The sequence below is a fragment of the Hyperolius riggenbachi genome, chromosome 5, assembly GCF_040937935.1.
Source record: "Hyperolius riggenbachi isolate aHypRig1 chromosome 5, aHypRig1.pri, whole genome shotgun sequence".
NCBI classification, from domain to species: domain Eukaryota; kingdom Metazoa; phylum Chordata; class Amphibia; order Anura; family Hyperoliidae; genus Hyperolius; species Hyperolius riggenbachi.
In genome coordinates this window covers 359606729-359626710 of record NC_090650.1, presented here as the reverse complement: position 1 = coordinate 359626710, position 19982 = coordinate 359606729, and the positions used below count along the sequence as shown (strand labels likewise).

The 19982-nt window shown below is 59.8% G+C and overlaps 35 non-coding genes across 35 annotated transcripts; all 35 read right to left on the bottom strand.

Annotated features, from left to right (window-relative positions):
* Positions 1–170: 170 nt before the first annotated feature.
* LOC137520137 (U1 spliceosomal RNA) lies at positions 171–335 on the bottom strand. Its single transcript, XR_011021476.1, has one exon. It is a non-coding gene; the product is annotated as a U1 spliceosomal RNA (small nuclear RNA).
* Positions 336–739: 404 nt separating this feature from the next.
* LOC137519884 (U1 spliceosomal RNA) lies at positions 740–903 on the bottom strand. The gene has a single exon (XR_011021254.1). It is a non-coding gene; the product is annotated as a U1 spliceosomal RNA (small nuclear RNA).
* A 404-nt stretch (positions 904–1307) lies between these two features.
* On the bottom strand, positions 1308–1471 carry LOC137519883 (U1 spliceosomal RNA). The gene has a single exon (XR_011021253.1). It is a non-coding gene; the product is annotated as a U1 spliceosomal RNA (small nuclear RNA).
* Positions 1472–1875: 404 nt separating this feature from the next.
* Positions 1876–2039, bottom strand: LOC137519882 (U1 spliceosomal RNA). The gene has a single exon (XR_011021252.1). It is a non-coding gene; the product is annotated as a U1 spliceosomal RNA (small nuclear RNA).
* A 404-nt stretch (positions 2040–2443) lies between these two features.
* On the bottom strand, positions 2444–2607 carry LOC137519881 (U1 spliceosomal RNA). The gene has a single exon (XR_011021251.1). It is a non-coding gene; the product is annotated as a U1 spliceosomal RNA (small nuclear RNA).
* A 404-nt stretch (positions 2608–3011) lies between these two features.
* On the bottom strand, positions 3012–3175 carry LOC137519880 (U1 spliceosomal RNA). The gene has a single exon (XR_011021250.1). It is a non-coding gene; the product is annotated as a U1 spliceosomal RNA (small nuclear RNA).
* A 404-nt stretch (positions 3176–3579) lies between these two features.
* Positions 3580–3743, bottom strand: LOC137519879 (U1 spliceosomal RNA). The gene has a single exon (XR_011021249.1). It is a non-coding gene; the product is annotated as a U1 spliceosomal RNA (small nuclear RNA).
* Positions 3744–4147: 404 nt separating this feature from the next.
* On the bottom strand, positions 4148–4311 carry LOC137519878 (U1 spliceosomal RNA). The gene has a single exon (XR_011021248.1). It is a non-coding gene; the product is annotated as a U1 spliceosomal RNA (small nuclear RNA).
* Positions 4312–4715: 404 nt separating this feature from the next.
* LOC137519876 (U1 spliceosomal RNA) lies at positions 4716–4879 on the bottom strand. The gene has a single exon (XR_011021246.1). It is a non-coding gene; the product is annotated as a U1 spliceosomal RNA (small nuclear RNA).
* Positions 4880–5283: 404 nt separating this feature from the next.
* On the bottom strand, positions 5284–5447 carry LOC137519875 (U1 spliceosomal RNA). The gene has a single exon (XR_011021245.1). It is a non-coding gene; the product is annotated as a U1 spliceosomal RNA (small nuclear RNA).
* Positions 5448–5851: 404 nt separating this feature from the next.
* LOC137519960 (U1 spliceosomal RNA) lies at positions 5852–6015 on the bottom strand. Its single transcript, XR_011021326.1, has one exon. It is a non-coding gene; the product is annotated as a U1 spliceosomal RNA (small nuclear RNA).
* Positions 6016–6419: 404 nt separating this feature from the next.
* Positions 6420–6583, bottom strand: LOC137519874 (U1 spliceosomal RNA). Its single transcript, XR_011021244.1, has one exon. It is a non-coding gene; the product is annotated as a U1 spliceosomal RNA (small nuclear RNA).
* Positions 6584–6987: 404 nt separating this feature from the next.
* On the bottom strand, positions 6988–7151 carry LOC137519873 (U1 spliceosomal RNA). The gene has a single exon (XR_011021243.1). It is a non-coding gene; the product is annotated as a U1 spliceosomal RNA (small nuclear RNA).
* Positions 7152–7555: 404 nt separating this feature from the next.
* LOC137519871 (U1 spliceosomal RNA) lies at positions 7556–7719 on the bottom strand. Its single transcript, XR_011021242.1, has one exon. It is a non-coding gene; the product is annotated as a U1 spliceosomal RNA (small nuclear RNA).
* Positions 7720–8123: 404 nt separating this feature from the next.
* LOC137519870 (U1 spliceosomal RNA) lies at positions 8124–8287 on the bottom strand. The gene has a single exon (XR_011021241.1). It is a non-coding gene; the product is annotated as a U1 spliceosomal RNA (small nuclear RNA).
* A 404-nt stretch (positions 8288–8691) lies between these two features.
* On the bottom strand, positions 8692–8855 carry LOC137519869 (U1 spliceosomal RNA). Its single transcript, XR_011021240.1, has one exon. It is a non-coding gene; the product is annotated as a U1 spliceosomal RNA (small nuclear RNA).
* A 404-nt stretch (positions 8856–9259) lies between these two features.
* LOC137519868 (U1 spliceosomal RNA) lies at positions 9260–9423 on the bottom strand. Its single transcript, XR_011021239.1, has one exon. It is a non-coding gene; the product is annotated as a U1 spliceosomal RNA (small nuclear RNA).
* Positions 9424–9827: 404 nt separating this feature from the next.
* LOC137519867 (U1 spliceosomal RNA) lies at positions 9828–9991 on the bottom strand. The gene has a single exon (XR_011021238.1). It is a non-coding gene; the product is annotated as a U1 spliceosomal RNA (small nuclear RNA).
* A 404-nt stretch (positions 9992–10395) lies between these two features.
* On the bottom strand, positions 10396–10559 carry LOC137519866 (U1 spliceosomal RNA). The gene has a single exon (XR_011021237.1). It is a non-coding gene; the product is annotated as a U1 spliceosomal RNA (small nuclear RNA).
* A 404-nt stretch (positions 10560–10963) lies between these two features.
* On the bottom strand, positions 10964–11127 carry LOC137519996 (U1 spliceosomal RNA). The gene has a single exon (XR_011021363.1). It is a non-coding gene; the product is annotated as a U1 spliceosomal RNA (small nuclear RNA).
* Positions 11128–11531: 404 nt separating this feature from the next.
* LOC137519864 (U1 spliceosomal RNA) lies at positions 11532–11695 on the bottom strand. Its single transcript, XR_011021235.1, has one exon. It is a non-coding gene; the product is annotated as a U1 spliceosomal RNA (small nuclear RNA).
* Positions 11696–12099: 404 nt separating this feature from the next.
* Positions 12100–12263, bottom strand: LOC137519863 (U1 spliceosomal RNA). Its single transcript, XR_011021234.1, has one exon. It is a non-coding gene; the product is annotated as a U1 spliceosomal RNA (small nuclear RNA).
* A 404-nt stretch (positions 12264–12667) lies between these two features.
* On the bottom strand, positions 12668–12831 carry LOC137519862 (U1 spliceosomal RNA). Its single transcript, XR_011021233.1, has one exon. It is a non-coding gene; the product is annotated as a U1 spliceosomal RNA (small nuclear RNA).
* Positions 12832–13235: 404 nt separating this feature from the next.
* On the bottom strand, positions 13236–13399 carry LOC137519861 (U1 spliceosomal RNA). The gene has a single exon (XR_011021232.1). It is a non-coding gene; the product is annotated as a U1 spliceosomal RNA (small nuclear RNA).
* A 405-nt stretch (positions 13400–13804) lies between these two features.
* LOC137519860 (U1 spliceosomal RNA) lies at positions 13805–13968 on the bottom strand. The gene has a single exon (XR_011021231.1). It is a non-coding gene; the product is annotated as a U1 spliceosomal RNA (small nuclear RNA).
* Positions 13969–14372: 404 nt separating this feature from the next.
* On the bottom strand, positions 14373–14536 carry LOC137519859 (U1 spliceosomal RNA). Its single transcript, XR_011021230.1, has one exon. It is a non-coding gene; the product is annotated as a U1 spliceosomal RNA (small nuclear RNA).
* Positions 14537–14940: 404 nt separating this feature from the next.
* On the bottom strand, positions 14941–15104 carry LOC137519858 (U1 spliceosomal RNA). Its single transcript, XR_011021229.1, has one exon. It is a non-coding gene; the product is annotated as a U1 spliceosomal RNA (small nuclear RNA).
* Positions 15105–15508: 404 nt separating this feature from the next.
* On the bottom strand, positions 15509–15672 carry LOC137519857 (U1 spliceosomal RNA). Its single transcript, XR_011021228.1, has one exon. It is a non-coding gene; the product is annotated as a U1 spliceosomal RNA (small nuclear RNA).
* Positions 15673–16076: 404 nt separating this feature from the next.
* On the bottom strand, positions 16077–16240 carry LOC137519855 (U1 spliceosomal RNA). Its single transcript, XR_011021227.1, has one exon. It is a non-coding gene; the product is annotated as a U1 spliceosomal RNA (small nuclear RNA).
* A 404-nt stretch (positions 16241–16644) lies between these two features.
* LOC137519854 (U1 spliceosomal RNA) lies at positions 16645–16808 on the bottom strand. The gene has a single exon (XR_011021226.1). It is a non-coding gene; the product is annotated as a U1 spliceosomal RNA (small nuclear RNA).
* A 405-nt stretch (positions 16809–17213) lies between these two features.
* LOC137519852 (U1 spliceosomal RNA) lies at positions 17214–17377 on the bottom strand. The gene has a single exon (XR_011021224.1). It is a non-coding gene; the product is annotated as a U1 spliceosomal RNA (small nuclear RNA).
* A 404-nt stretch (positions 17378–17781) lies between these two features.
* On the bottom strand, positions 17782–17945 carry LOC137519851 (U1 spliceosomal RNA). Its single transcript, XR_011021223.1, has one exon. It is a non-coding gene; the product is annotated as a U1 spliceosomal RNA (small nuclear RNA).
* Positions 17946–18349: 404 nt separating this feature from the next.
* LOC137519850 (U1 spliceosomal RNA) lies at positions 18350–18513 on the bottom strand. Its single transcript, XR_011021222.1, has one exon. It is a non-coding gene; the product is annotated as a U1 spliceosomal RNA (small nuclear RNA).
* Positions 18514–18917: 404 nt separating this feature from the next.
* LOC137519849 (U1 spliceosomal RNA) lies at positions 18918–19081 on the bottom strand. Its single transcript, XR_011021221.1, has one exon. It is a non-coding gene; the product is annotated as a U1 spliceosomal RNA (small nuclear RNA).
* Positions 19082–19485: 404 nt separating this feature from the next.
* LOC137519848 (U1 spliceosomal RNA) lies at positions 19486–19649 on the bottom strand. The gene has a single exon (XR_011021220.1). It is a non-coding gene; the product is annotated as a U1 spliceosomal RNA (small nuclear RNA).
* Positions 19650–19982: the final 333 nt, after the last annotated feature.

Genomic DNA, 19982 nt, shown 5'->3' with positions numbered 1-19982 from the left:
TAGAGTGATGATGTCACAGAAGCAGCCACACCCAGCCCCTGTGAAGGATGAAAAAAGCCTTCTCTGTCGCAGTGCAGATAAAGGACCGAGTCCCGCATGCTCTCCCCACTGTCCCCAGCCAGCAAGGGATCCTCAGCGGCACGCCTGCTCTGTCGTTAACCGGTGCTCATCAGGGGAAAGCGCGAACGCAGTCCCCCCACTACCACAAATTATGCAGTCGAGTTTCCCGCATTTGGGGAAATCGCAGGGGTCAACCTGCCCGGAGTGCAATGGACGGGCCTCACCCTGGGAGAACCACCTTCGTGATCATGGTATCTCCCCTGCCAGGTAAGTATGAGTTGCTCTTGCACGCAGGCAGGCCGCCGGTTGCAGCCCTCGCTGCCCAGCAGGGGGCGACTTTGCGAAGCGCTCGCTCGCTCACTCTCTCCCTTGATCGGCACTGAACGCGGGAAACACAGCCCACGGGAAAGCTCCGCCGCACTTGCCCAGAGCTACAGTTAGCCGCAAACACCAGAAAATGCCATAAACCGGGCACTCGGCCGGCGCGCAGTGAGCCCTGAGGATTTGCATAGAGTGATGATGTCACAGAAGCAGCCACACCCAGCCCCTGTGAAGGATGAAAAAAGCCTTCTCTGTCGCAGTGCAGATAAAGGACCGAGTCCCGCATGCTCTCCCCACTGTCCCCAGCCAGCAAGGGATCCTCAGCGGCACGCCTGCTCTGTCGTTAACCGGTGCTCATCAGGGGAAAGCGCGAACGCAGTCCCCCACTACCACAAATTATGCAGTCGAGTTTCCCGCATTTGGGGAAATCGCAGGGGTCAACCTGCCCGGAGTGCAATGGACGGGCCTCACCCTGGGAGAACCACCTTCGTGATCATGGTATCTCCCCTGCCAGGTAAGTATGAGTTGCTCTTGCACGCAGGCAGGCCGCCGGTTGCAGCCCTCGCTGCCCAGCAGGGGGCGACTTTGCGAAGCGCTCGCTCGCTCACTCTCTCCCTTGATCGGCACTGAACGCGGGAAACACAGCCCACGGGAAAGCTCCGCCGCACTTGCCCAGAGCTACAGTTAGCCGCAAACACCAGAAAATGCCATAAACCGGGCACTCGGCCGGCGCGCAGTGAGCCCTGAGGATTTGCATAGAGTGATGATGTCACAGAAGCAGCCACACCCAGCCCCTGTGAAGGATGAAAAAAGCCTTCTCTGTCGCAGTGCAGATAAAGGACCGAGTCCCGCATGCTCTCCCCACTGTCCCCAGCCAGCAAGGGATCCTCAGCGGCACGCCTGCTCTGTCGTTAACCGGTGCTCATCAGGGGAAAGCGCGAACGCAGTCCCCCACTACCACAAATTATGCAGTCGAGTTTCCCGCATTTGGGGAAATCGCAGGGGTCAACCTGCCCGGAGTGCAATGGACGGGCCTCACCCTGGGAGAACCACCTTCGTGATCATGGTATCTCCCCTGCCAGGTAAGTATGAGTTGCTCTTGCACGCAGGCAGGCCGCCGGTTGCAGCCCTCGCTGCCCAGCAGGGGGCGACTTTGCGAAGCGCTCGCTCGCTCACTCTCTCCCTTGATCGGCACTGAACGCGGGAAACACAGCCCACGGGAAAGCTCCGCCGCACTTGCCCAGAGCTACAGTTAGCCGCAAACACCAGAAAATGCCATAAACCGGGCACTCGGCCGGCGCGCAGTGAGCCCTGAGGATTTGCATAGAGTGATGATGTCACAGAAGCAGCCACACCCAGCCCCTGTGAAGGATGAAAAAAGCCTTCTCTGTCGCAGTGCAGATAAAGGACCGAGTCCCGCATGCTCTCCCCACTGTCCCCAGCCAGCAAGGGATCCTCAGCGGCACGCCTGCTCTGTCGTTAACCGGTGCTCATCAGGGGAAAGCGCGAACGCAGTCCCCCACTACCACAAATTATGCAGTCGAGTTTCCCGCATTTGGGGAAATCGCAGGGGTCAACCTGCCCGGAGTGCAATGGACGGGCCTCACCCTGGGAGAACCACCTTCGTGATCATGGTATCTCCCCTGCCAGGTAAGTATGAGTTGCTCTTGCACGCAGGCAGGCCGCCGGTTGCAGCCCTCGCTGCCCAGCAGGGGGCGACTTTGCGAAGCGCTCGCTCGCTCACTCTCTCCCTTGATCGGCACTGAACGCGGGAAACACAGCCCACGGGAAAGCTCCGCCGCACTTGCCCAGAGCTACAGTTAGCCGCAAACACCAGAAAATGCCATAAACCGGGCACTCGGCCGGCGCGCAGTGAGCCCTGAGGATTTGCATAGAGTGATGATGTCACAGAAGCAGCCACACCCAGCCCCTGTGAAGGATGAAAAAAGCCTTCTCTGTCGCAGTGCAGATAAAGGACCGAGTCCCGCATGCTCTCCCCACTGTCCCCAGCCAGCAAGGGATCCTCAGCGGCACGCCTGCTCTGTCGTTAACCGGTGCTCATCAGGGGAAAGCGCGAACGCAGTCCCCCACTACCACAAATTATGCAGTCGAGTTTCCCGCATTTGGGGAAATCGCAGGGGTCAACCTGCCCGGAGTGCAATGGACGGGCCTCACCCTGGGAGAACCACCTTCGTGATCATGGTATCTCCCCTGCCAGGTAAGTATGAGTTGCTCTTGCACGCAGGCAGGCCGCCGGTTGCAGCCCTCGCTGCCCAGCAGGGGGCGACTTTGCGAAGCGCTCGCTCGCTCACTCTCTCCCTTGATCGGCACTGAACGCGGGAAACACAGCCCACGGGAAAGCTCCGCCGCACTTGCCCAGAGCTACAGTTAGCCGCAAACACCAGAAAATGCCATAAACCGGGCACTCGGCCGGCGCGCAGTGAGCCCTGAGGATTTGCATAGAGTGATGATGTCACAGAAGCAGCCACACCCAGCCCCTGTGAAGGATGAAAAAAGCCTTCTCTGTCGCAGTGCAGATAAAGGACCGAGTCCCGCATGCTCTCCCCACTGTCCCCAGCCAGCAAGGGATCCTCAGCGGCACGCCTGCTCTGTCGTTAACCGGTGCTCATCAGGGGAAAGCGCGAACGCAGTCCCCCACTACCACAAATTATGCAGTCGAGTTTCCCGCATTTGGGGAAATCGCAGGGGTCAACCTGCCCGGAGTGCAATGGACGGGCCTCACCCTGGGAGAACCACCTTCGTGATCATGGTATCTCCCCTGCCAGGTAAGTATGAGTTGCTCTTGCACGCAGGCAGGCCGCCGGTTGCAGCCCTCGCTGCCCAGCAGGGGGCGACTTTGCGAAGCGCTCACTCGCTCACTCTCTCCCTTGATCGGCACTGAACGCGGGAAACACAGCCCACGGGAAAGCTCCGCCGCACTTGCCCAGAGCTACAGTTAGCCGCAAACACCAGAAAATGCCATAAACCGGGCACTCGGCCGGCGCGCAGTGAGCCCTGAGGATTTGCATAGAGTGATGATGTCACAGAAGCAGCCACACCCAGCCCCTGTGAAGGATGAAAAAAGCCTTCTCTGTCGCAGTGCAGATAAAGGACCGAGTCCCGCATGCTCTCCCCACTGTCCCCAGCCAGCAAGGGATCCTCAGCGGCACGCCTGCTCTGTCGTTAACCGGTGCTCATCAGGGGAAAGCGCGAACGCAGTCCCCCACTACCACAAATTATGCAGTCGAGTTTCCCGCATTTGGGGAAATCGCAGGGGTCAACCTGCCCGGAGTGCAATGGACGGGCCTCACCCTGGGAGAACCACCTTCGTGATCATGGTATCTCCCCTGCCAGGTAAGTATGAGTTGCTCTTGCACGCAGGCAGGCCGCCGGTTGCAGCCCTCGCTGCCCAGCAGGGGGCGACTTTGCGAAGCGCTCGCTCGCTCACTCTCTCCCTTGATCGGCACTGAACGCGGGAAACACAGCCCACGGGAAAGCTCCGCCGCACTTGCCCAGAGCTACAGTTAGCCGCAAACACCAGAAAATGCCATAAACCGGGCACTCGGCCGGCGCGCAGTGAGCCCTGAGGATTTGCATAGAGTGATGATGTCACAGAAGCAGCCACACCCAGCCCCTGTGAAGGATGAAAAAAGCCTTCTCTGTCGCAGTGCAGATAAAGGACCGAGTCCCGCATGCTCTCCCCACTGTCCCCAGCCAGCAAGGGATCCTCAGCGGCACGCCTGCTCTGTCGTTAACCGGTGCTCATCAGGGGAAAGCGCGAACGCAGTCCCCCACTACCACAAATTATGCAGTCGAGTTTCCCGCATTTGGGGAAATCGCAGGGGTCAACCTGCCCGGAGTGCAATGGACGGGCCTCACCCTGGGAGAACCACCTTCGTGATCATGGTATCTCCCCTGCCAGGTAAGTATGAGTTGCTCTTGCACGCAGGCAGGCCGCCGGTTGCAGCCCTCGCTGCCCAGCAGGGGGCGACTTTGCGAAGCGCTCGCTCGCTCACTCTCTCCCTTGATCGGCACTGAACGCGGGAAACACAGCCCACGGGAAAGCTCCGCCGCACTTGCCCAGAGCTACAGTTAGCCGCAAACACCAGAAAATGCCATAAACCGGGCACTCGGCCGGCGCGCAGTGAGCCCTGAGGATTTGCATAGAGTGATGATGTCACAGAAGCAGCCACACCCAGCCCCTGTGAAGGATGAAAAAAGCCTTCTCTGTCGCAGTGCAGATAAAGGACCGAGTCCCGCATGCTCTCCCCACTGTCCCCAGCCAGCAAGGGATCCTCAGCGGCACGCCTGCTCTGTCGTTAACCGGTGCTCATCAGGGGAAAGCGCGAACGCAGTCCCCCACTACCACAAATTATGCAGTCGAGTTTCCCGCATTTGGGGAAATCGCAGGGGTCAACCTGCCCGGAGTGCAATGGACGGGCCTCACCCTGGGAGAACCACCTTCGTGATCATGGTATCTCCCCTGCCAGGTAAGTATGAGTTGCTCTTGCACGCAGGCAGGCCGCCGGTTGCAGCCCTCGCTGCCCAGCAGGGGGCGACTTTGCGAAGCGCTCGCTCGCTCACTCTCTCCCTTGATCGGCACTGAACGCGGGAAACACAGCCCACGGGAAAGCTCCGCCGCACTTGCCCAGAGCTACAGTTAGCCGCAAACACCAGAAAATGCCATAAACCGGGCACTCGGCCGGCGCGCAGTGAGCCCTGAGGATTTGCATAGAGTGATGATGTCACAGAAGCAGCCACACCCAGCCCCTGTGAAGGATGAAAAAAGCCTTCTCTGTCGCAGTGCAGATAAAGGACCGAGTCCCGCATGCTCTCCCCACTGTCCCCAGCCAGCAAGGGATCCTCAGCGGCACGCCTGCTCTGTCGTTAACCGGTGCTCATCAGGGGAAAGCGCGAACGCAGTCCCCCACTACCACAAATTATGCAGTCGAGTTTCCCGCATTTGGGGAAATCGCAGGGGTCAACCTGCCCGGAGTGCAATGGACGGGCCTCACCCTGGGAGAACCACCTTCGTGATCATGGTATCTCCCCTGCCAGGTAAGTATGAGTTGCTCTTGCACGCAGGCAGGCCGCCGGTTGCAGCCCTCGCTGCCCAGCAGGGGGCGACTTTGCGAAGCGCTCGCTCGCTCACTCTCTCCCTTGATCGGCACTGAACGCGGGAAACACAGCCCACGGGAAAGCTCCGCCGCACTTGCCCAGAGCTACAGTTAGCCGCAAACACCAGAAAATGCCATAAACCGGGCACTCGGCCGGCGCGCAGTGAGCCCTGAGGATTTGCATAGAGTGATGATGTCACAGAAGCAGCCACACCCAGCCCCTGTGAAGGATGAAAAAAGCCTTCTCTGTCGCAGTGCAGATAAAGGACCGAGTCCCGCATGCTCTCCCCACTGTCCCCAGCCAGCAAGGGATCCTCAGCGGCACGCCTGCTCTGTCGTTAACCGGTGCTCATCAGAGGAAAGCGCGAACGCAGTCCCCCACTACCACAAATTATGCAGTCGAGTTTCCCGCATTTGGGGAAATCGCAGGGGTCAACCTGCCCGGAGTGCAATGGACGGGCCTCACCCTGGGAGAACCACCTTCGTGATCATGGTATCTCCCCTGCCAGGTAAGTATGAGTTGCTCTTGCACGCAGGCAGGCCGCCGGTTGCAGCCCTCGCTGCCCAGCAGGGGGCGACTTTGCGAAGCGCTCGCTCGCTCACTCTCTCCCTTGATCGGCACTGAACGCGGGAAACACAGCCCACGGGAAAGCTCCGCCGCACTTGCCCAGAGCTACAGTTAGCCGCAAACACCAGAAAATGCCATAAACCGGGCACTCGGCCGGCGCGCAGTGAGCCCTGAGGATTTGCATAGAGTGATGATGTCACAGAAGCAGCCACACCCAGCCCCTGTGAAGGATGAAAAAAGCCTTCTCTGTCGCAGTGCAGATAAAGGACCGAGTCCCGCATGCTCTCCCCACTGTCCCCAGCCAGCAAGGGATCCTCAGCGGCACGCCTGCTCTGTCGTTAACCGGTGCTCATCAGGGGAAAGCGCGAACGCAGTCCCCCACTACCACAAATTATGCAGTCGAGTTTCCCGCATTTGGGGAAATCGCAGGGGTCAACCTGCCCGGAGTGCAATGGACGGGCCTCACCCTGGGAGAACCACCTTCGTGATCATGGTATCTCCCCTGCCAGGTAAGTATGAGTTGCTCTTGCACGCAGGCAGGCCGCCGGTTGCAGCCCTCGCTGCCCAGCAGGGGGCGACTTTGCGAAGCGCTCGCTCGCTCACTCTCTCCCTTGATCGGCACTGAACGCGGGAAACACAGCCCACGGGAAAGCTCCGCCGCACTTGCCCAGAGCTACAGTTAGCCGCAAACACCAGAAAATGCCATAAACCGGGCACTCGGCCGGCGCGCAGTGAGCCCTGAGGATTTGCATAGAGTGATGATGTCACAGAAGCAGCCACACCCAGCCCCTGTGAAGGATGAAAAAAGCCTTCTCTGTCGCAGTGCAGATAAAGGACCGAGTCCCGCATGCTCTCCCCACTGTCCCCAGCCAGCAAGGGATCCTCAGCGGCACGCCTGCTCTGTCGTTAACCGGTGCTCATCAGGGGAAAGCGCGAACGCAGTCCCCCACTACCACAAATTATGCAGTCGAGTTTCCCGCATTTGGGGAAATCGCAGGGGTCAACCTGCCCGGAGTGCAATGGACGGGCCTCACCCTGGGAGAACCACCTTCGTGATCATGGTATCTCCCCTGCCAGGTAAGTATGAGTTGCTCTTGCACGCAGGCAGGCCGCCGGTTGCAGCCCTCGCTGCCCAGCAGGGGGCGACTTTGCGAAGCGCTCGCTCGCTCACTCTCTCCCTTGATCGGCACTGAACGCGGGAAACACAGCCCACGGGAAAGCTCCGCCGCACTTGCCCAGAGCTACAGTTAGCCGCAAACACCAGAAAATGCCATAAACCGGGCACTCGGCCGGCGCGCAGTGAGCCCTGAGGATTTGCATAGAGTGATGATGTCACAGAAGCAGCCACACCCAGCCCCTGTGAAGGATGAAAAAAGCCTTCTCTGTCGCAGTGCAGATAAAGGACCGAGTCCCGCATGCTCTCCCCACTGTCCCCAGCCAGCAAGGGATCCTCAGCGGCACGCCTGCTCTGTCGTTAACCGGTGCTCATCAGGGGAAAGCGCGAACGCAGTCCCCCACTACCACAAATTATGCAGTCGAGTTTCCCGCATTTGGGGAAATCGCAGGGGTCAACCTGCCCGGAGTGCAATGGACGGGCCTCACCCTGGGAGAACCACCTTCGTGATCATGGTATCTCCCCTGCCAGGTAAGTATGAGTTGCTCTTGCACGCAGGCAGGCCACCGGTTGCAGCCCTCGCTGCCCAGCAGGGGGCGACTTTGCGAAGCGCTCGCTCGCTCACTCTCTCCCTTGATCGGCACTGAACGCGGGAAACACAGCCCACGGGAAAGCTCCGCCGCACTTGCCCAGAGCTACAGTTAGCCGCAAACACCAGAAAATGCCATAAACCGGGCACTCGGCCGGCGCGCAGTGAGCCCTGAGGATTTGCATAGAGTGATGATGTCACAGAAGCAGCCACACCCAGCCCCTGTGAAGGATGAAAAAAGCCTTCTCTGTCGCAGTGCAGATAAAGGACCGAGTCCCGCATGCTCTCCCCACTGTCCCCAGCCAGCAAGGGATCCTCAGCGGCACGCCTGCTCTGTCGTTAACCGGTGCTCATCAGGGGAAAGCGCGAACGCAGTCCCCCACTACCACAAATTATGCAGTCGAGTTTCCCGCATTTGGGGAAATCGCAGGGGTCAACCTGCCCGGAGTGCAATGGACGGGCCTCACCCTGGGAGAACCACCTTCGTGATCATGGTATCTCCCCTGCCAGGTAAGTATGAGTTGCTCTTGCACGCAGGCAGGCCGCCGGTTGCAGCCCTCGCTGCCCAGCAGGGGGCGACTTTGCGAAGCGCTCGCTCGCTCACTCTCTCCCTTGATCGGCACTGAACGCGGGAAACACAGCCCACGGGAAAGCTCCGCCGCACTTGCCCAGAGCTACAGTTAGCCGCAAACACCAGAAAATGCCATAAACCGGGCACTCGGCCGGCGCGCAGTGAGCCCTGAGGATTTGCATAGAGTGATGATGTCACAGAAGCAGCCACACCCAGCCCCTGTGAAGGATGAAAAAAGCCTTCTCTGTCGCAGTGCAGATAAAGGACCGAGTCCCGCATGCTCTCCCCACTGTCCCCAGCCAGCAAGGGATCCTCAGCAGCACGCCTGCTCTGTCGTTAACCGGTGCTCATCAGGGGAAAGCGCGAACGCAGTCCCCCACTACCACAAATTATGCAGTCGAGTTTCCCGCATTTGGGGAAATCGCAGGGGTCAACCTGCCCGGAGTGCAATGGACGGGCCTCACCCTGGGAGAACCACCTTCGTGATCATGGTATCTCCCCTGCCAGGTAAGTATGAGTTGCTCTTGCACGCAGGCAGGCCGCCGGTTGCAGCCCTCGCTGCCCAGCAGGGGGCGACTTTGCGAAGCGCTCGCTCGCTCACTCTCTCCCTTGATCGGCACTGAACGCGGGAAACACAGCCCACGGGAAAGCTCCGCCGCACTTGCCCAGAGCTACAGTTAGCCGCAAACACCAGAAAATGCCATAAACCGGGCACTCGGCCGGCGCGCAGTGAGCCCTGAGGATTTGCATAGAGTGATGATGTCACAGAAGCAGCCACACCCAGCCCCTGTGAAGGATGAAAAAAGCCTTCTCTGTCGCAGTGCAGATAAAGGACCGAGTCCCGCATGCTCTCCCCACTGTCCCCAGCCAGCAAGGGATCCTCAGCGGCACGCCTGCTCTGTCGTTAACCGGTGCTCATCAGGGGAAAGCGCGAACGCAGTCCCCCACTACCACAAATTATGCAGTCGAGTTTCCCGCATTTGGGGAAATCGCAGGGGTCAACCTGCCCGGAGTGCAATGGACGGGCCTCACCCTGGGAGAACCACCTTCGTGATCATGGTATCTCCCCTGCCAGGTAAGTATGAGTTGCTCTTGCACGCAGGCAGGCCGCCGGTTGCAGCCCTCGCTGCCCAGCAGGGGGCGACTTTGCGAAGCGCTCGCTCGCTCACTCTCTCCCTTGATCGGCACTGAACGCGGGAAACACAGCCCACGGGAAAGCTCCGCCGCACTTGCCCAGAGCTACAGTTAGCCGCAAACACCAGAAAATGCCATAAACCGGGCACTCGGCCGGCGCGCAGTGAGCCCTGAGGATTTGCATAGAGTGATGATGTCACAGAAGCAGCCACACCCAGCCCCTGTGAAGGATGAAAAAAGCCTTCTCTGTCGCAGTGCAGATAAAGGACCGAGTCCCGCATGCTCTCCCCACTGTCCCCAGCCAGCAAGGGATCCTCAGCGGCACGCCTGCTCTGTCGTTAACCGGTGCTCATCAGGGGAAAGCGCGAACGCAGTCCCCCACTACCACAAATTATGCAGTCGAGTTTCCCGCATTTGGGGAAATCGCAGGGGTCAACCTGCCCGGAGTGCAATGGACGGGCCTCACCCTGGGAGAACCACCTTCGTGATCATGGTATCTCCCCTGCCAGGTAAGTATGAGTTGCTCTTGCACGCAGGCAGGCCGCCGGTTGCAGCCCTCGCTGCCCAGCAGGGGGCGACTTTGCGAAGCGCTCGCTCGCTCACTCTCTCCCTTGATCGGCACTGAACGCGGGAAACACAGCCCACGGGAAAGCTCCGCCGCACTTGCCCAGAGCTACAGTTAGCCGCAAACACCAGAAAATGCCATAAACCGGGCACTCGGCCGGCGCGCAGTGAGCCCTGAGGATTTGCATAGAGTGATGATGTCACAGAAGCAGCCACACCCAGCCCCTGTGAAGGATGAAAAAAGCCTTCTCTGTCGCAGTGCAGATAAAGGACCGAGTCCCGCATGCTCTCCCCACTGTCCCCAGCCAGCAAGGGATCCTCAGCGGCACGCCTGCTCTGTCGTTAACCGGTGCTCATCAGGGGAAAGCGCGAACGCAGTCCCCCACTACCACAAATTATGCAGTCGAGTTTCCCGCATTTGGGGAAATCGCAGGGGTCAACCTGCCCGGAGTGCAATGGACGGGCCTCACCCTGGGAGAACCACCTTCGTGATCATGGTATCTCCCCTGCCAGGTAAGTATGAGTTGCTCTTGCACGCAGGCAGGCCGCCGGTTGCAGCCCTCGCTGCCCAGCAGGGGGCGACTTTGCGAAGCGCTCGCTCGCTCACTCTCTCCCTTGATCGGCACTGAACGCGGGAAACACAGCCCACGGGAAAGCTCCGCCGCACTTGCCCAGAGCTACAGTTAGCCGCAAACACCAGAAAATGCCATAAACCGGGCACTCGGCCGGCGCGCAGTGAGCCCTGAGGATTTGCATAGAGTGATGATGTCACAGAAGCAGCCACACCCAGCCCCTGTGAAGGATGAAAAAAGCCTTCTCTGTCGCAGTGCAGATAAAGGACCGAGTCCCGCATGCTCTCCCCACTGTCCCCAGCCAGCAAGGGATCCTCAGCGGCACGCCTGCTCTGTCGTTAACCGGTGCTCATCAGGGGAAAGCGCGAACGCAGTCCCCCACTACCACAAATTATGCAGTCGAGTTTCCCGCATTTGGGAAAATCGCAGGAGTCAACCTGCCCGGAGTGCAATGGACGGGCCTCACCCTGGGAGAACCACCTTCGTGACCATGGTATCTCCCCTGCCAGGTAAGTATAAGTTGCTCTTGCACGCAGGCAGGCCGCCGGTTGCAGCCCTCACTGCCCAGCAGGGGGCGACTTTGCGAAGCGCTCGCTCGCTCACTCTCTCCCTTGATCGGCACTGAACGCGGGAAACACAGCCCACGGGAAAGCTCCGCCGCACTTGCCCAGAGCTACAGTTAGCCGCAAACACCAGAAAATGCCATAAACCGGGCACTCGGCCGGCGCGCAGTGAGCCCTGAGGATTTGCATAGAGTGATGATGTCACAGAAGCAGCCACACCCAGCCCCTGTGAAGGATGAAAAAAGCCTTCTCTGTCGCAGTGCAGATAAAGGACCGAGTCCCGCATGCTCTCCCCACTGTCCCCAGCCAGCAAGGGATCCTCAGCGGCACGCCTGCTCTGTCGTTAACCGGTGCTCATCAGGGGAAAGCGCGAACGCAGTCCCCCACTACCACAAATTATGCAGTCGAGTTTCCCGCATTTGGGGAAATCGCAGGGGTCAACCTGCCCGGAGTGCAATGGACGGGCCTCACCCTGGGAGAACCACCTTCGTGATCATGGTATCTCCCCTGCCAGGTAAGTATGAGTTGCTCTTGCACGCAGGCAGGCCGCCGGTTGCAGCCCTCGCTGCCCAGCAGGGGGCGACTTTGCGAAGCGCTCGCTCGCTCACTCTCTCCCTTGATCGGCACTGAACGCGGGAAACACAGCCCACGGGAAAGCTCCGCCGCACTTGCCCAGAGCTACAGTTAGCCGCAAACACCAGAAAATGCCATAAACCGGGCACTCGGCCGGCGCGCAGTGAGCCCTGAGGATTTGCATAGAGTGATGATGTCACAGAAGCAGCCACACCCAGCCCCTGTGAAGGATGAAAAAAGCCTTCTCTGTCGCAGTGCAGATAAAGGACCGAGTCCCGCATGCTCTCCCCACTGTCCCCAGCCAGCAAGGGATCCTCAGCGGCACGCCTGCTCTGTCGTTAACCGGTGCTCATCAGGGGAAAGCGCGAACGCAGTCCCCCACTACCACAAATTATGCAGTCGAGTTTCCCGCATTTGGGGAAATCGCAGGGGTCAACCTGCCCGGAGTGCAATGGACGGGCCTCACCCTGGGAGAACCACCTTCGTGATCATGGTATCTCCCCTGCCAGGTAAGTATGAGTTGCTCTTGCACGCAGGCAGGCCACCGGTTGCAGCCCTCGCTGCCCAGCAGGGGGCGACTTTGCGAAGCGCTCGCTCGCTCACTCTCTCCCTTGATCGGCACTGAACGCGGGAAACACAGCCCACGGGAAAGCTCCGCCGCACTTGCCCAGAGCTACAGTTAGCCGCAAACACCAGAAAATGCCATAAACCGGGCACTCGGCCGGCGCGCAGTGAGCCCTGAGGATTTGCATAGAGTGATGATGTCACAGAAGCAGCCACACCCAGCCCCTGTGAAGGATGAAAAAAGCCTTCTCTGTCGCAGTGCAGATAAAGGACCGAGTCCCGCATGCTCTCCCCACTGTCCCCAGCCAGCAAGGGATCCTCAGCGGCACGCCTGCTCTGTCGTTAACCGGTGCTCATCAGGGGAAAGCGCGAACGCAGTCCCCCACTACCACAAATTATGCAGTCGAGTTTCCCGCATTTGGGGAAATCGCAGGGGTCAACCTGCCCGGAGTGCAATGGACGGGCCTCACCCTGGGAGAACCACCTTCGTGATCATGGTATCTCCCCTGCCAGGTAAGTATGAGTTGCTCTTGCACGCAGGCAGGCCGCCGGTTGCAGCCCTCGCTGCCCAGCAGGGGGCGACTTTGCGAAGCGCTCGCTCGCTCACTCTCTCCCTTGATCGGCACTGAACGCGGGAAACACAGCCCACGGGAAAGCTCCGCCGCACTTGCCCAGAGCTACAGTTAGCCGCAAACACCAGAAAATGCCATAAACCGGGCACTCGGCCGGCGCGCAGTGAGCCCTGAGGATTTGCATAGAGTGATGATGTCACAGAAGCAGCCACACCCAGCCCCTGTGAAGGATGAAAAAAGCCTTCTCTGTCGCAGTGCAGATAAAGGACCGAGTCCCGCATGCTCTCCCCACTGTCCCCAGCCAGCAAGGGATCCTCAGCGGCACGCCTGCTCTGTCGTTAACCGGTGCTCATCAGGGGAAAGCGCGAACGCAGTCCCCCACTACCACAAATTATGCAGTCGAGTTTCCCGCATTTGGGGAAATCGCAGGGGTCAACCTGCCCGGAGTGCAATGGACGGGCCTCACCCTGGGAGAACCACCTTCGTGATCATGGTATCTCCCCTGCCAGGTAAGTATGAGTTGCTCTTGCACGCAGGCAGGCCGCCGGTTGCAGCCCTCGCTGCCCAGCAGGGGGCGACTTTGCGAAGCGCTCGCTCGCTCACTCTCTCCCTTGATCGGCACTGAACGCGGGAAACACAGCCCACGGGAAAGCTCCGCCGCACTTGCCCAGAGCTACAGTTAGCCGCAAACACCAGAAAATGCCATAAACCGGGCACTCGGCCGGCGCGCAGTGAGCCCTGAGGATTTGCATAGAGTGATGATGTCACAGAAGCAGCCACACCCAGCCCCTGTGAAGGATGAAAAAAAGCCTTCTCTGTCGCAGTGCAGATAAAGGACCGAGTCCCGCATGCTCTCCCCACTGTCCCCAGCCAGCAAGGGATCCTCAGCGGCACGCCTGCTCTGTCGTTAACCGGTGCTCATCAGGGGAAAGCGCGAACGCAGTCCCCCACTACCACAAATTATGCAGTCGAGTTTCCCGCATTTGGGGAAATCGCAGGGGTCAACCTGCCCGGAGTGCAATGGACGGGCCTCACCCTGGGAGAACCACCTTCGTGATCATGGTATCTCCCCTGCCAGGTAAGTATGAGTTGCTCTTGCACGCAGGCAGGCCGCCGGTTGCAGCCCTCGCTGCCCAGCAGGGGGCGACTTTGCGAAGCGCTCGCTCGCTCACTCTCTCCCTTGATCGGCACTGAACGCGGGAAACACAGCCCACGGGAAAGCTCCGCCGCACTTGCCCAGAGCTACAGTTAGCCGCAAACACCAGAAAATGCCATAAACCGGGCACTCGGCCGGCGCGCAGTGAGCCCTGAGGATTTGCATAGAGTGATGATGTCACAGAAGCAGCCACACCCAGCCCCTGTGAAGGATGAAAAAAGCCTTCTCTGTCGCAGTGCAGATAAAGGACCGAGTCCCGCATGCTCTCCCCACTGTCCCCAGCCAGCAAGGGATCCTCAGCGGCACGCCTGCTCTGTCGTTAACCGGTGCTCATCAGGGGAAAGCGCGAACGCAGTCCCCCACTACCACAAATTATGCAGTCGAGTTTCCCGCATTTGGGGAAATCGCAGGGGTCAACCTGCCCGGAGTGCAATGGACGGGCCTCACCCTGGGAGAACCACCTTCGTGATCATGGTATCTCCCCTGCCAGGTAAGTATGAGTTGCTCTTGCACGCAGGCAGGCCGCCGGTTGCAGCCCTCGCTGCCCAGCAGGGGGCGACTTTGCGAAGCGCTCGCTCGCTCACTCTCTCCCTTGATCGGCACTGAACGCGGGAAACACAGCCCACGGGAAAGCTCCGCCGCACTTGCCCAGAGCTACAGTTAGCCGCAAACACCAGAAAATGCCATAAACCGGGCACTCGGCCGGCGCGCAGTGAGCCCTGAGGATTTGCATAGAGTGATGATGTCACAGAAGCAGCCACACCCAGCCCCTGTGAAGGATGAAAAAAGCCTTCTCTGTCGCAGTGCAGATAAAGGACCGAGTCCCGCATGCTCTCCCCACTGTCCCCAGCCAGCAAGGGATCCTCAGCGGCACGCCTGCTCTGTCGTTAACCGGTGCTCATCAGGGGAAAGCGCGAACGCAGTCCCCCACTACCACAAATTATGCAGTCGAGTTTCCCGCATTTGGGGAAATCGCAGGGGTCAACCTGCCCGGAGTGCAATGGACGGGCCTCACCCTGGGAGAACCACCTTCGTGATCATGGTATCTCCCCTGCCAGGTAAGTATGAGTTGCTCTTGCACGCAGGCAGGCCACCGGTTGCAGCCCTCGCTGCCCAGCAGGGGGCGACTTTGCGAAGCGCTCGCTCGCTCACTCTCTCCCTTGATCGGCACTGAACGCGGGAAACACAGCCCACGGGAAAGCTCCGCCGCACTTGCCCAGAGCTACAGTTAGCCGCAAACACCAGAAAATGCCATAAACCGGGCACTCGGCCGGCGCGCAGTGAGCCCTGAGGATTTGCATAGAGTGATGATGTCACAGAAGCAGCCACACCCAGCCCCTGTGAAGGATGAAAAAAGCCTTCTCTGTCGCAGTGCAGATAAAGGACCGAGTCCCGCATGCTCTCCCCACTGTCCCCAGCCAGCAAGGGATCCTCAGCGGCACGCCTGCTCTGTCGTTAACCGGTGCTCATCAGGGGAAAGCGCGAACGCAGTCCCCCACTACCACAAATTATGCAGTCGAGTTTCCCGCATTTGGGGAAATCGCAGGGGTCAACCTGCCCGGAGTGCAATGGACGGGCCTCACCCTGGGAGAACCACCTTCGTGATCATGGTATCTCCCCTGCCAGGTAAGTATGAGTTGCTCTTGCACGCAGGCAGGCCGCCGGTTGCAGCCCTCGCTGCCCAGCAGGGGGCGACTTTGCGAAGCGCTCGCTCGCTCACTCTCTCCCTTGATCGGCACTGAACGCGGGAAACACAGCCCACGGGAAAGCTCCGCCGCACTTGCCCAGAGCTACAGTTAGCCGCAAACACCAGAAAATGCCATAAACCGGGCACTCGGCCGGCGCGCAGTGAGCCCTGAGGATTTGCATAGAGTGATGATGTCACAGAAGCAGCCACACCCAGCCCCTGTGAAGGATGAAAAAAGCCTTCTCTGTCGCAGTGCAGATAAAGGACCGAGTCCCGCATGCTCTCCCCACTGTCCCCAGCCAGCAAGGGATCCTCAGCGGCACGCCTGCTCTGTCGTTAACCGGTGCTCATCAGGGGAAAGCGCGAACGCAGTCCCCCACTACCACAAATTATGCAGTCGAGTTTCCCGCATTTGGGGAAATCGCAGGGGTCAACCTGCCCGGAGTGCAATGGACGGGCCTCACCCTGGGAGAACCACCTTCGTGATCATGGTATCTCCCCTGCCAGGTAAGTATGAGTTGCTCTTGCACGCAGGCAGGCCGCCGGTTGCAGCCCTCGCTGCCCAGCAGGGGGCGACTTTGCGAAGCGCTCGCTCGCTCACTCTCTCCCTTGATCGGCACTGAACGCGGGAAACACAGCCCACGGGAAAGCTCCGCCGCACTTGCCCAGAGCTACAGTTAGCCGCAAACACCAGAAAATGCCATAAACCGGGCACTCGGCCGGCGCGCAGTGAGCCCTGAGGATTTGCATAGAGTGATGATGTCACAGAAGCAGCCACACCCAGCCCCTGTGAAGGATGAAAAAAGCCTTCTCTGTCGCAGTGCAGATAAAGGACCGAGTCCCGCATGCTCTCCCCACTGTCCCCAGCCAGCAAGGGATCCTCAGCGGCACGCCTGCTCTGTCGTTAACCGGTGCTCATCAGGGGAAAGCGCGAACGCAGTCCCCCACTACCACAAATTATGCAGTCGAGTTTCCCGCATTTGGGGAAATCGCAGGGGTCAACCTGCCCGGAGTGCAATGGACGGGCCTCACCCTGGGAGAACCACCTTCGTGATCATGGTATCTCCCCTGCCAGGTAAGTATGAGTTGCTCTTGCACGCAGGCAGGCCGCCGGTTGCAGCCCTCGCTGCCCAGCAGGGGGCGACTTTGCGAAGCGCTCGCTCGCTCACTCTCTCCCTTGATCGGCACTGAACGCGGGAAACACAGCCCACGGGAAAGCTCCGCCGCACTTGCCCAGAGCTACAGTTAGCCGCAAACACCAGAAAATGCCATAAACCGGGCACTCGGCCGGCGCGCAGTGAGCCCTGAGGATTTGCATAGAGTGATGATGTCACAGAAGCAGCCACACCCAGCCCCTGTGAAGGATGAAAAAAAGCCTTCTCTGTCGCAGTGCAGATAAAGGACCGAGTCCCGCATGCTCTCCCCACTGTCCCCAGCCAGCAAGGGATCCTCAGCGGCACGCCTGCTCTGTCGTTAACCGGTGCTCATCAGGGGAAAGCGCGAACGCAGTCCCCCACTACCACAAATTATGCAGTCGAGTTTCCCGCATTTGGGGAAATCGCAGGGGTCAACCTGCCCGGAGTGCAATGGACGGGCCTCACCCTGGGAGAACCACCTTCGTGATCATGGTATCTCCCCTGCCAGGTAAGTATGAGTTGCTCTTGCACGCAGGCAGGCCGCCGGTTGCAGCCCTCGCTGCCCAGCAGGGGGCGACTTTGCGAAGCGCTCGCTCGCTCACTCTCTCCCTTGATCGGCACTGAACGCGGGAAACACAGCCCACGGGAAAGCTCCGCCGCACTTGCCCAGAGCTACAGTTAGCCGCAAACACCAGAAAATGCCATAAACCGGGCACTCGGCCGGCGCGCAGTGAGCCCTGAGGATTTGCATAGAGTGATGATGTCACAGAAGCAGCCACACCCAGCCCCTGTGAAGGATGAAAAAAGCCTTCTCTGTCGCAGTGCAGATAAAGGACCGAGTCCCGCATGCTCTCCCCACTGTCCCCAGCCAGCAAGGGATCCTCAGCGGCACGCCTGCTCTGTCGTTAACCGGTGCTCATCAGGGGAAAGCGCGAACGCAGTCCCCCACTACCACAAATTATGCAGTCGAGTTTCCCGCATTTGGGGAAATCGCAGGGGTCAACCTGCCCGGAGTGCAATGGACGGGCCTCACCCTGGGAGAACCACCTTCGTGATCATGGTATCTCCCCTGCCAGGTAAGTATGAGTTGCTCTTGCACGCAGGCAGGCCGCCGGTTGCAGCCCTCGCTGCCCAGCAGGGGGCGACTTTGCGAAGCGCTCGCTCGCTCACTCTCTCCCTTGATCGGCACTGAACGCGGGAAACACAGCCCACGGGAAAGCTCCGCCGCACTTGCCCAGAGCTACAGTTAGCCGCAAACACCAGAAAATGCCATAAACCGGGCACTCGGCCGGCGCGCAGTGAGCCCTGAGGATTTGCATAGAGTGATGATGTCACAGAAGCAGCCACACCCAGCCCCTGTGAAGGATGAAAAAAGCCTTCTCTGTCGCAGTGCAGATAAAGGACCGAGTCCCGCATGCTCTCCCCACTGTCCCCAGCCAGCAAGGGATCCTCAGCGGCACGCCTGCTCTGTCGTTAACCGGTGCTCATCAGGGGAAAGCGCGAACGCAGTCCCCCACTACCACAAATTATGCAGTCGAGTTTCCCGCATTTGGGGAAATCGCAGGGGTCAACCTGCCCGGAGTGCAATGGACGGGCCTCACCCTGGGAGAACCACCTTCGTGATCATGGTATCTCCCCTGCCAGGTAAGTATGAGTTGCTCTTGCACGCAGGCAGGCCGCCGGTTGCAGCCCTCGCTGCCCAGCAGGGGGCGACTTTGCGAAGCGCTCGCTCGCTCACTCTCTCCCTTGATCGGCACTGAACGCGGGAAACACAGCCCACGGGAAAGCTCCGCCGCACTTGCCCAGAGCTACAGTTAGCCGCAAACACCAGAAAATGCCATAAACCGGGCACTCGGCCGGCGCGCAGTGAGCCCTGAGGATTTGCATAGAGTGATGATGTCACAGAAGCAGCCACACCCAGCCCCTGTGAAGGATGAAAAAAGCCTTCTCTGTCGCAGTGCAGATAAAGGACCGAGTCCCGCATGCTCTCCCCACTGTCCCCAGCCAGCAAGGGATCCTCAGCGGCACGCCTGCTCTGTCGTTAACCGGTGCTCATCAGGGGAAAGCGCGAACGCAGTCCCCCACTACCACAAATTATGCAGTCGAGTTTCCCGCATTTGGGGAAATCGCAGGGGTCAACCTGCCCGGAGTGCAATGGACGGGCCTCACCCTGGGAGAACCACCTTCGTGATCATGGTATCTCCCCTGCCAGGTAAGTATGAGTTGCTCTTGCACGCAGGCAGGCCGCCGGTTGCAGCCCTCGCTGCCCAGCAGGGGGCGACTTTGCGAAGCGCTCGCTCGCTCACTCTCTCCCTTGATCGGCACTGAACGCGGGAAACACAGCCCACGGGAAAGCTCCGCCGCACTTGCCCAGAGCTACAGTTAGCCGCAAACACCAGAAAATGCCATAAACCGGGCACTCGGCCGGCGCGCAGTGAGCCCTGAGGATTTGCATAGAGTGATGATGTCACAGAAGCAGCCACACCCAGCCCCTGTGAAGGATGAAAAAAGCCTTCTCTGTCGCAGTGCAGATAAAGGACCGAGTCCCGCATGCTCTCCCCACTGTCCCCAGCCAGCAAGGGATCCTCAGCGGCACGCCTGCTCTGTCGTTAACCGGTGCTCATCAGGGGAAAGCGCGAACGCAGTCCCCCACTACCACAAATTATGCAGTCGAGTTTCCCGCATTTGGGGAAATCGCAGGGGTCAACCTGCCCGGAGTGCAATGGACGGGCCTCACCCTGGGAGAACCACCTTCGTGATCATGGTATCTCCCCTGCCAGGTAAGTATGAGTTGCTCTTGCACGCAGGCAGGCCGCCGGTTGCAGCCCTCGCTGCCCAGCAGGGGGCGACTTTGCGAAGCGCTCGCTCGCTCACTCTCTCCCTTGATCGGCACTGAACGCGGGAAACACAGCCCACGGGAAAGCTCCGCCGCACTTGCCCAGAGCTACAGTTAGCCGCAAACACCAGAAAATGCCATAAACCGGGCACTCGGCCGGCGCGCAGTGAGCCCTGAGGATTTGCATAGAGTGATGATGTCACAGAAGCAGCCACACCCAGCCCCTGTGAAGGATGAAAAAAGCCTTCTCTGTCGCAGTGCAGATAAAGGACCGAGTCCCGCATG